The sequence below is a fragment of the Semicossyphus pulcher genome, unplaced genomic scaffold (assembly GCF_022749685.1).
Source record: "Semicossyphus pulcher isolate SPU_LCO1_2020_fin unplaced genomic scaffold, fSemPul1.0.p SCAF_17, whole genome shotgun sequence".
Taxonomy (NCBI): domain Eukaryota; kingdom Metazoa; phylum Chordata; class Actinopteri; order Labriformes; family Labridae; genus Semicossyphus; species Semicossyphus pulcher.
In genome coordinates, this window is record NW_027211681.1 from 19,477,634 (window position 1) to 19,490,123 (window position 12,490).

Consider the following 12,490-nt stretch of genomic DNA (forward strand, 5'->3'; position numbering starts at 1 on the left):
GAGGTAAGAGGTACGGCTTTGTCCACAGGGGGCGCCAAAATCAACACAAAATTAAAGTTCCTCACAGGAGCTTTAAACAATGGCAGCAAAAGTTAGAACAACGTAAATTATACAAGGTTTAATTGCAAAGCTGTTGAATTAATTAGTTTTAGCTAGGTGTTACAAATAATCTGGCAACTGAGTTTAATTACATAGTCCCTTTTTTGTTGCAGAAGAGCGCATACATGTTGTTGTTCATATGATTCTATAGGTTTTTTACAGGGATCCACCGTGCACACATACTTTTCCAAAGTGCAACACAACCAATGAATCTGAGCTGCAGAATCTTTTCAGCAAGGCTTCATATTATATCGTCTGACTCATGAGTGGCAGCTTAATATATGAGCTATCAGATTCTGTCTGCAAACAAATTTCAAGGTGAGCATATACAAAGTGTAGGTTGGCTCCGTTGTCCTGCAACATAAAGGACTGCAGCGCATAAGAGGCAGGGGCTGTATAGTCTGTACATCAGCGATTGCATGTGTGTCAGATAGCGTGAATGGGCAGCCCAGTTAGCGGAGCACAGACAAAGGCATCATGCATCAAAGAGGAGAACGGCTCAACTATGCATTTGAAATCCACTTGGCTTACATAACGGCCGCTGACCATCATCCTCAAAGCAAGAGCTGAAAGAGCCAGCTCCCAGCGGACTCCCTGCCCCCTTCTCTATCTGTTTAATCCCAAGAGCTGTGTGTGGTGGGAAAGGACTGAATGGGTTGCGGATGAGCAAATGTAAAAATCCCAGGGATTTACACTGCCCCCAAACAGAGTTACACTGTAATCTGGGCCCAAAGATTTTTATAGCTGGGGCTGTACAACGAAATTGAAGGGAAAAGTCAGATGTTACATGACCAATGGCACTGGTTTAGCTCCATCTTCCATTACTTATCCACTAGCAACAAAAGAAAATAGAATGTGTCCTTCACTGTGACAAGGCCATAGATCAGAGCTCCAGCAGGGCACATGCTCTGAGAGGCAAGACACAGTGAATCCCAAGATTGTTCAGTAAAGATCTGCAATCTTGAAAAATGATGAATGAATACAATATCTATGCAATACGCATTCAACCGGCTCTGAGCCATGTCACTTTCTCCTGGAGTGGTGCTCTGTGAAACAATTCTATCTTAAGAGTCGTCTGCACAACTGCATCACACAACAAGGGGAACATTTGGATCATTTCAGCTTCTTGGCGCGTTCTTGTCATTAGGAACACTTAGAGTAACTGTATTGTTTACTGGGTAACTATGTCAGGTAACAGCCCCTGTTGCCATAGTCTATGTTATCTAGGTCGCCCGAGCAGGTTTCTGTTGCTGGAAAAAGTCATGATAGGCCGAAAGTACCTGAAAAAGCAGGTAAGTAAACCTTTGCAAAGTTTTTCCCTTCATGTTTTTTCTTTCTGTTTCTTCTTTTAATAACGATTGTCTTTTATGGAGTTTTGATTTCTGAAACCTGAACCTTATTTCCATGTTTTACTCTCAAATAAACTTTGGCGAATACAGGATGTAATGCTCACTGTTGTGACCAAGTCATCTTTGCTCAAGTCCCAAGTAAGTCTCAAGACATTTGGTCCAAGTCTCAAGCAAGTCTCGAGTCATTTTTTCTTGGGCAAGTGAAGTCGAGTCGAGTCGAGTCGAGTCCTTAGTAAAGTCAAGTCAAGTCCAGAGTCAAGTCACTTTTTTTCCACCCAAGATCCAGCACTCTCAGCTGTAGTATCCTGTCTTTATAAAGAGAAAAGACAAGGTATTAGCAGCTTGTCTAATAATGATATTATTGGCCAATTTATATAACCTGTTCAAAAAGTATGACAGTGAATTGTATCTGTATTGTCTTGGCACAGACGCAGCCATGATGATGGTCTGGTCTGAGATCGTATTGAGTAGTAAAGAGTACGACTGATGAGGCTTCTCTTTGGGGGAAAAACATCAGGTAGGAGGGGGCTTTGATGTTACGTGTTGCCATAGCGAGGAGTTTGACTGGCAGCCAATCATGACAATCACATACCGGGGAGCTTTTAGAGTCGTCCAATCATGACTCGCAGTTTGTGCTGCATACATACCCGATAGTTAGACAGAAACTTGACAACATTGAATTTTATCATTTTGAAATTTAACAGCTAACATTCAAACTTATGAACACACGCAAGTCATCCGAGTCATCATGCCTCAAGACAAGTCTCGAGTCGTTCATTTTTTGTCAAGTCACAAGTCATCGAAACAGTGACTTGACTCGACTCAAGTCCAAGTCACCAAGTCTCAAGTCCACGTCTCTGGTAACACCACCCTGTGGGGGAAATTGTTCTGTTATAACATTTTGGGTTCAATTCTTTATAAGCTTGATGTCCAGGTGTCTGTATTTCAACTATCATTGTTGGTGTTTTTCGGAAAGAATGACAGTTATGAATAGTTTTAAGGACCATGGGCCCAAATAACTGTAAAAAGTTGCTTTTGCAAGGCCCTACACTCAGCAGAAAAAGAGCTTACATACCATTTATTGTGAGTCTTGTTTCTATCTCCATGATAAAGTGCATTGCTCACTCTCTGCTGTGGACACCAGGTTGATTAAGAGCCTGTGTGTTTGGTTCTGGCAGTGCCTATGATCTATACAAGACCAATGCAGTTCAGCACTCAGCGCCCTAAGTGCAAAAAACGCCCAGTCATCGAGCTCACAGCTCTCTCATTCGAAAACTGCGCTCGTCAATGTCACTTCTCCCTAACCAACCAATCAAAATCAAGAAGGGGCGGGACTTCAGATATCAACTTTATCAACAACAATGGCGGTTTATCTCATGCAATCATGATCGTTTTTTCAAGGGCATAATTTCCAGGTGTAGAGCTGCTGCTGATGCCAGGATTCCTTTCCATTGTTCTCTTTGTAAAATGTCCTTGAATAGAGGATACTATGAAGCACACAGAGCAATTTAAAACAGACTTACCAAGGGAAGAGGCAGTGCTGCGAGAGAACTTTCATAACCTTCATAACAGTAAGCACCGGTGAGAAGCGCTCTGAAATTGAGACTGGGGCGTTGCCAGCGCAAAAAGCGCCGTTAGTGGACACAGGCTCTAAAGCAGCAGAGGAACCAAAACATAAAGTCAAAAACAGTGAATACAGAACAACAGAAAAAAATAACTAATGCAAACAAAAGGCCAGAATTTTTTAAGGATTACTTGTATCCTCGTAAAAGTCCTGTATTTTATTTAGTGTCCCTATTTGTCTCCTTTTTTCCCTCACTGCTTAACAAAGCTGTCAGTTCAGTGGCTGTGACACTGCAATGGATATAATATAAAAAGACCTGCCATGTCCTCGCCTGGAAGCTGCCACTGTGTCTTAGATATATGTTTTGGTCGTCTCACTGAAAGATGACTTATATTGCTAAGATGCTGGATAATGCAGCTCTGTCCTCTCATTTTTCTCTCGCAGAGACATAATCCAGCTGGGATTCAGTGCTGCCACCTGGGCCCCTGAAATGTCCACAGAGCTGTTGAGGCCTGATATAGGAAAACACTGAGCTCCATAGTCTGTGAAAGACAGCGGGGAGAGGATCATTATGATATCACCACCGGTGGAGTTACATAAAATGGCATGACAAAGGTATGTGTTGAAAAGAGATTGAGACCATCAGCAGACAAGCTCTGTCCAACAAGAATGACACCATACAAAAATCTAACAGCTCTGCAGTATATCATCTTCATTCTGAACACAATACAGGACTTTTGTACTAAATTACACGCCGTCTTTCGAAAGAGTCAAAGGCATGACGTTAAGTCGCCTGTCAGAAGTGTGTCTTCCTGGAAATGTACATGAAGCATTTTAACTTCTTTATGCTACCACACAATTATTTCAATCTTTCCACCAGCAGCTTCGCTTCCCACCTCATTCAGTCATTTCCTCTCACAGGTTTTCTCCTGCTTTCTGCAGCTTTCATACAATAATAGAGGTTGTTTTCACATATCTTTTACAACATTACCCAGTGAAGCATGTCGGCCCTGGTTTCCGCCTGACCACAATACAATGATACGGACTTCTTCAGAGCGTAGAGGGGGGAAAAGTTGAATTGTGACACATATCCAAACAGAAATGAAACAAGCTTGTAACATTATACATTAGAGATGCCAAATATATCAATGGAGAAACATGCAATCCTTGTCTTTCTTCACCACTTTGTTGGACTAACTGATGTGACTAACTCGTGTTTAGTTTAGCTGTCCTCAAACATTTTCCTGGATTCTTCACACAAACTGACAAACTAAAATCCTTCAATTTATCCCATAATCTTGATAAATACACTCCATTGGTTTGAGACCCTAACCTTAAAAGCTTAAAGTTAAGCTTGTTAAAAGCGGCATCCAAGTGGTCCCGTTTTTCTCAGGTGAACCCCAAGGATAGCTGCTTGGTCCCCATCTCTTCTAAATACGTCACATCTCTCGGTCAGATCATCTGCTGACATGCTTTGTCTTTTCACCTCTATGTTGATGATATCCAGTTCTATCTGTCCTTCCCACAACAGGAATGCACTGTCTTGGCCTCATGCCATGCCGCTTGCACATTATAATAGTGGAAAGATAAAGACAAAGGAAACATAGCAGGCCACTTCACAACTTGACTATGGTATCAGCCTTCTGGAAGGGCAGCAAACGCTCATGAAACCTCTGCAAATAGTCCGAAATGCAGCAACTCACCTGGTCTGAAAAATCAGTCTGCTTTTAATTATTCTTTACTTTTCTTTTTTTTTCTTTTACCTGCCGGCACATGATTATATTTTCACTTATTTAAGTGGTGTTCAAGAACAACTGTGTTCATTCTGCTCTGTCAATTAAATCTAATTAAATGCTTGAACTAAAAGTGTTTATTTTTTGTGTTCATCAAATGAAATAGATCATATATGTCTTGTTTAATTTATAATGTCATTAAATGTGAAAACTCATATATATCTAATTTTTCTGTCTATATCAGTACACTTTAAGGAACCTATAGGAAAGCTTTATAAATGCAAAATGATCCACTAGAAGCCAACTAAAGAGACATGTTATACTTTTAGACATCATGCATTTAGACATTGGTTTTATTATGCTAAGTACATTGTTATTCATGTTTCAACAGAGTAAAAAACACTCAAGCCCAGATATATATAATTCAACAAAATGATTATTGTAAGGCTGATACAAAAGACACTTGCATGCTCCTCAGTGTACAATAGGTGTTTTGCAGCTCTGCACAGAGAAAGAGAATCAGCTTTTCAGGAAACACTGCAGGGGTTAGAATGTATGTGTTCATCACACAGTGAAGTGCTTTGGATGAATGAGTGCTCTAAATAGCATGTTTTTGCCATGTCCACATTTTCTGAATTGTTTCTGGGAGCACTTTCATTATTAACATTTGTAGCACAAATATAGCTGTTCTTTGTAAGCTAACCTTTAATGACATCCAAAAATACTACAATTTAACAAACAAAAAACAGCACCAGAACCTATAGCAGGGTTATCTCAATTAACTGTATACTCTAGGTAAACAAACTACACAAAGAAAGCCACATTTAAAAGCGTTAATAAAATATGGATTCTGGCTAAGCCACAAATGAATAAATGTTTTCTCTATGTGCAATTCAGAAACTTTTTTCTCACACATTTGTACGGTTGTCCACAAGCCAATCACGCTGCAACAGCCCAAACTGTTTCCACTATAAGAAACAGGCTGGAGATTCAGAAACACATGCAGAGGTTCAAAAGAAATGCAACGAGAAAAACATGCTGCAAATGAAAAAAACGTGCTGCAAAAGGCCGAAACAAAACATCAAGAGCACTGCAAATACAGAAATACACAAACCCATACAAAACTAAACGCTACGAATCCAGTCAACACAACGACAACGCTCCAGACATGTAGGGGGGCTCGGTGTAACTGGTTTATTATTGATGGGAGAGGGAGAGGAACGAGACAGTGAATGTATTAATTATCACACCTTTGCAACGTTTGACGCCGCTCTCAGTTGTCCACATAAACACAACTTTATAAGATGAGCAAAGAAATCACACAACTGTTGTTGAGAAACGGCTCCAGATTAACAGATAGCTTTGATGAAGCGAATGCTGCTGAATGTAGCCTCTGTTAGCTACCTGGCATTAGCAGCTAGCTGTAGGCTACTTTTAGTTGCCCCGCCCGGTGTCGGGCTCTGAGCACAGTGATGTGATGGTGTTAACTACTTTAACTAGCACAGGGGCTACAGGATTTCAGTGGAGTTTGAGGAGTGAACATTAACACACCCCTGTGCAGGGCCCGACAGTGGGGCACTTAGCTGGGTTTGTGTGTTTTTGACTTTGCGTCGTTTCTGTATTTCCAGGGCGTTTGATGTTAATGCATTCGTTCCAGCCTTTTGCAGCAGGTCTATTTCATTCATGCCTCCTTTTGCATGTGTTTTTGAATTGGCTTCATTCCTGAATCTGCAGCCTGCCTCTTCCAATGGAAACCGTTCAGGCCGTTGCGGAACGATTGCCCTTTTTGTTCGCCGTACATTTGCCATCTTTATTTTATACACTTGTTGTGTTGTGTTCGCATTTTAACCTACAGCCCAAAAAAATCTCACATGGCTGTATAGCTAAGGCCTATATGTTTACTCAGATTCAAACAGAACATCAGTGTCAAGATCGGAAACCAAATAAACATCGACAAAACAGCAGTTCGTATACCTGAAAATTATTATCAGTTATTGCCCTGTATCAGCTCCTACACTTGCATCAGGATGTATTTGACAGTAAAAAATATCTTGGAATAAAAATCTGGGAACAGGTTGGATTGTTGGCGTTCAGTGGGTATGGGCTATGGGACAGTAAAAACGGAGTTATGTTCCAATGAGCTCAGAGGAAGAGATGGCCTAAAAAACAGCAAGCGAAAGCTCTACCTGAGGCCCGTCTCGCTAAACTGGATTACTAATTTAAGTGGTAAACCTGGAAGTCTCTCAAATCTGGAAGTTTCTTTTTTGATTCAGAAAAGTCACCTTGACAATTTTATGTCCTGATCTCCCATCCACTCTGTAAGCTCGGACCCTCGAATGTTTCATCTTTAATTAATCAGTGTTTTCTTTCACCCAGAGTCATATTTCCAATTATAACACATCATAATAAGACAAACAGTTACACTTTAAGAGTAATTTAAAGGGCAGTTTCTTTAAGCAGAGCCTGTGGGATTGAAGACAAACTCAAAGTGTGAACAAAGCCTGCGAGCGAGGGAGCCCTGAGAGTGATATTTTCATGCCATTCTCTTATCAGGAACAACAGCGTGAGTCAATGAGGGTGGATCACATGACAAACTAACGGCATGTTATCTCAAACAACATGACGTCCATATCTCTGAGGGTCATGAAAGAGCGAACAATGCACAAGAATCAATGGGAGATAATTTTAGCTCTAGATGACACGTGTGGAGTAACAGTGACATTTGGGTTTATTTCAGTATATTTATGCACAGACAGATAAGGAGATTACATACTGTAGGAGAAATTAATAGGTTTTAAATTGGTGTTATATTAGCGTAGGAGTGGACATTAAGTAAGCACCATTTTTTATCTGTGTGTGTGTGTGTTATGTGTGAGCAAAGGATTCTTTCATCAGAGGACTCTGCCAGGAAAGATGACTCATGTTTGAGGAACCTGGTTTCAGGTGGCTTTCACACAATACTTTCATTTTTCCAGTCCTCATCCTTTTTTATTACTTTGAGATTTTAAAAACATCCTGCGCCGCACATGTGGACACATTTTTCATTGGATTCGGCACTCGGGTCGTGCGCGCGTGCGGGCGTGATGGAGGATCTGAGGAGCGCCTGCCAGGGGAATGTGAGCCCGGTATCTTAATAGAATGAGGTGAGATGTCCTCGCTCTAATTAGTGCGATACTACTTTTACTTTGTGAGATAATTAGATTTTATTTAAAAGTCACTTTGCATTTGATGTCATTATCTGCAATAAAACCGGTACCGAGGTGCGCAGCTCGCACGCGCACAAACACGCACACAGATGCAAATATAAAAAGCCTTTTAACATAATGGGCCTTTTACTATCAGTCAGTTTGACTTGCCATAAAAAGGAAAAGCACAGGTGTTACTTTATTACAATACAACCGTAGGCTTGTTTTCAAACTGAACTGCGCCTTGCCTCCACATTTAAAGAGATTAGCGTCCCCGCTGGATATCATCTGGTTACCTGGACTTGATTTCTTGGTCTGAGCTCCTCAAACCCAAAAATCCATCCATCCATTATCTATCTATTATCTATACTGCTTACCCTGTTCAGGGTCGCGGGGGGCGCTGGAGCCTATCCCAGCTGTCATTGGGCGAGAGGCGGGCTACATCCTGGACTGAGCACCAGTCAATCACAGGGCTGACACACAGAGACAGACAACCTTTCACGCTCACACCTACGTGCAATTTAGAGTCGCCAACGAGCATGAACCAGGGTTCGAACTAGGAGCCTTCTAGCTGTGAGGCAGCAAAAATCCAGAAATTCTAAATATGAAAACATATAAATTAAAAGCCCAGATAGAAGCCGAGAGGAGAGCAGGAACGGGACAGTTGTTCATATTGATGTGAGATTAAACTGTCGGAGCTCAGACGCCATTTTTAGAGTCTGCACGTCCCACTTGCCATAAAAGATTTTTCAATTCATGAGGCTTAAAGAAATCAACAAACAGTCTAATACTCTGATCTAATACTCACTACACTGTCACAGATTGTATGCAGAACTAATAAACTGAGTGTGTTCAGCCTGGCTGACGGAGGATAATCCAAGGAGAAACATTCTGTCAACAGAATAAACCTTCAAAGTCCACAACGTTTTAATACAACGTTGTGTTCTTTATCCAACATCTAAACTAAGAAGCCGCGGCGTCGGTGGTTAAATCGCGCTCATGCTGAGGCCCCGGGCTCGAGTCCCACCCTCGGCCCCTTGCCGTGTGTCGCCCCCACTCTCTCGTCCCCTGTTTCCGACACTATCCATTGCCTCTCTTTCAATAAAGGCGTAGAAGGCATTCTGTATCATTGCTTTCCAAACACTTACTTTGTGGTTTGAAACTCTGAACACAGGGAGCAAAAAGGCAACCCAGCTGGAAAGAACGTTCAGAGAATGTTACGTGAAATATTCTGGTAAGCTTAGAATGACCATGACCTGGATGACTGAGAGCCTTCACAGATCTGATGGCCGCTATTTCTTTGCTCCATAAAATGTCCACACACACCAAGGACAAAAGCTTCAGATACTTCTGGAACAATCAAGGTCACCCGATGAGATATAGATAGATTCTGTTGATGGCAGCTTCTCACCATTGGATTCCAAGCACACACATCAATGTTGCACTTTCTGTGGACCTTTGTTCCCTGAGCAGGAAATGTTTTCTAACGCTGAGAATTAAAAATGTTGCATATCAGCAGGCATCACCGGAACAAACCAGGACTGACAACGGGCTTGAGGGGGATTCAAAACAGCAAATAAACACCTACAAATGGTACCTTAAATCCCAACAAGTGCATGAGAAGCAGCCCCTCACACACCTCTGCACATTTGCATTAGTGCAGCCTGAAGAGGCATGTTCCACCCTCGACACACTGGGAGGGCTTTGCGCTCTGTTAACCACGATGACTAACCTGTGTTCAATAAGATATCCTTCTTTATTTTACTTATCTCATTATTTCCCCTTTGGTTAAATTAACCCAGTGAGCAGGTTGACATCAATATCGTGACAGAAAAATCATGCATGACGGAGGCGGAGCGGAGGAATAATAACAACCGACAAAATGAAACCAGATATTGTTTTTATTGTTGCTTTTTTTAGATTCTGCTTTTTAATCTCCCGAGCTTCAGTCTCATGATTCTTTGGGATTCTGGAGGCGGTGTACTCCACCAGCAGACCAGACTATCTTCAGAGCCAATCAACCCCCGCAACCACGGAGGAAGACAAAGAGCGAGGAAGGAATGTGCAGAATATTCAGCTTAATGACTCACTACAATATACCTGTAAGCATGCACAGCACTTCCCCGCTCTGTTCCTGGATTACAATCAATGATGGCTCTAATGAAACTGTTTTATCTTTCTTAAAGACTTTTGTTTCTTAATGGGGTTCTGCTGTTTTTGCTCCAAATACTCTTTTCTCTCTTTTTTGTCTCATGATATCAAATTGAAACTGATTTTTTTTTTTTTTTTTTTTTTAAATCTTTATCACTTGAACTCAATTGAACCTTTAAGGCTTACATGATTTGGTTTGACTGTAATCTTGGACATTTTAAGCTGCAAATATAATCATCAAGTTCATATAAGTAAAAGGCAGTGTCTCATAATTTTGTCCTGAGTCATTCTAGTTTAGTTATGTTGTTGATTTGTATTTTGATTAGATATTATTTCCTGTTTTCCTTTTGTCACTTCATCTCTTCTTGTCTTGAGTTCTTGTTGCTTAGGTTTATATTTAGTATATAGTGTTCCTGTCTTGGTTTGGTTTAGTTGTGCATTTCAGGTAGAGAATTTCCTGTTTCACTTTGTAGCCCTGTTAGTCCTGCGCTTTGTTTCTAGTGTTTCCTGTTTTATTTTGTAGTTCTCGCCCCTTGTATGTCATGTCTTGTTTTACTTCCTTCCTTTGTTCTGTTTCCCGCCTTTTAGATTGTGTGCCCTGCCCTCATTGTGTTCACCTGTGTTAATTAGTCTCACCTGTCCCTGATTACCCTGTGTGTATTTAGTCTCTGTGTTCCTACCCTTCTGTGCCAGTTCATTTAGTCTACGTCAGTGACCTGTACTTTGTTCCTTGTGTTTCTACCCTGGATATTCTTCATGCTTCCCCTGACTCCTCGTGTTCCCTTGGATTACCTGTTCCCTGGTTTTGTCGTAAGTTTTTAAATCTCTCTTTTGATTTTCCTTTTTTGTCTTTTGTTGGATTTTACATTTTGTTTTTTTGCATTTTTTGCCTTTTGTTAATTAAGTCATATCTAACTCTGCATCTGGGTCCGCAACTTCTTGTTTAAAATCCAAACCTCGACACATCCCCTATAATGTGTAAACTCTTGACCAAAAAATCATGCCAAGATGTAAAATATCCTGTATAACGATCATATTTTTTCAAAATAAAAGCATGCATGCCATGCAAAATGTTGATTCGTATAGTCAAAGTTTTAAAGTTAAAATCAGTTTCACTCTCTTTGGCCGCACCTGTGGCGATAAATGGTAACTGCACACTCTTGATTTTACAATGTTACAATGTTACAATTGAATTTAGCAGACGCTTTTGTGCAAAGCGATGTACATCTGAAAGTTTATAAAACACAAGCAAAGATCAAGGCAGGAGGGAACAAAGTCAGTAAGAGCCAAAAAACAGCTTCAAGTGTGATTGGACACTGGTGCCAACAGGCAGTGTATAGGCTGTTTTTTCTTAAATAATAATCATCAGCAACATCAGCCAGATCAGTATAGTCATTCCATCATCATGAAAATCCTAGTCAGTATAAACTACATCCTTAATGTCATCATCAATAGCATCAATATTATTAGTGCAGAGGTGTTCATGACAGAGCTGGTTCTTCAGCTGTTTCTTAGAGGTGAAAGGGACTCTGCGGACCGTATGGAGTGTGGTAGCTTGTTTCACCACCGGGGGACTACTGAGGAGAAGAGTCTAGTTAGCGACTGTTTACTCGCAACACTTGCAGAGACCGGAAAAGCAGCCGCTTAGCTCCGCCTACCCTCTGCTGGGTGATTGAAAACTCGTCACTAACTGGGCGCTGCTTGTGATTTTTTCCAGGAAAGTCGCACCAGACATCCAGTCTGTAATACTGCAAAAGCAAAGGCTTTCATGAGTAGGCCAGAGGCTCAATCACCATTGTGTTACCTCATTCAGCAATAGATAGTGACTTAACAGACATTTATCTACATGAAAATCTTCAAGATTATTACTTTAAGCTGCATTTATAATCATCAAGTTCATATAAGTAAAAGGCAATGTCTCAAAATATTGGATTATAGTTGGAACTATGGATAGCATCTCCTATAGTGTGTGAATTTTTTTTCAAAATAAAAGCATCCATGCCATGGCAAAATGTAGATATTTCTAGTGAAAGTTTCAGGAACTCACTTCAAACCAAAGTAACAAAAGGAAAAGAGAGGGAAGAAATGTTTGTCCCAAGCTGTTCATGCACAAACAGCATGCTCGTTCAGATGTCTGTGTCTTTAACCGCTCATTGCATTATTTACATTGAAGTGCAGTCATATTTCATTTAATGTTGGCTGCTATTTTTAGAACTCTGAGAGAAGTGTAGGCACGAAAGGTTATCTGGGTCACGTGTGTGTGTGTGTGTGTGTGTGTGTGTCACTGTTCGTGGGGGGCAGAGAGACGCTAATCGCACCACATAGATTCAGCAAAGTACAAAAGTTACTGTGACCTTAGATTTGTCTGCGTTTCAACCTGGAAAAGAAGAAACAATTCACAGCGGAGTG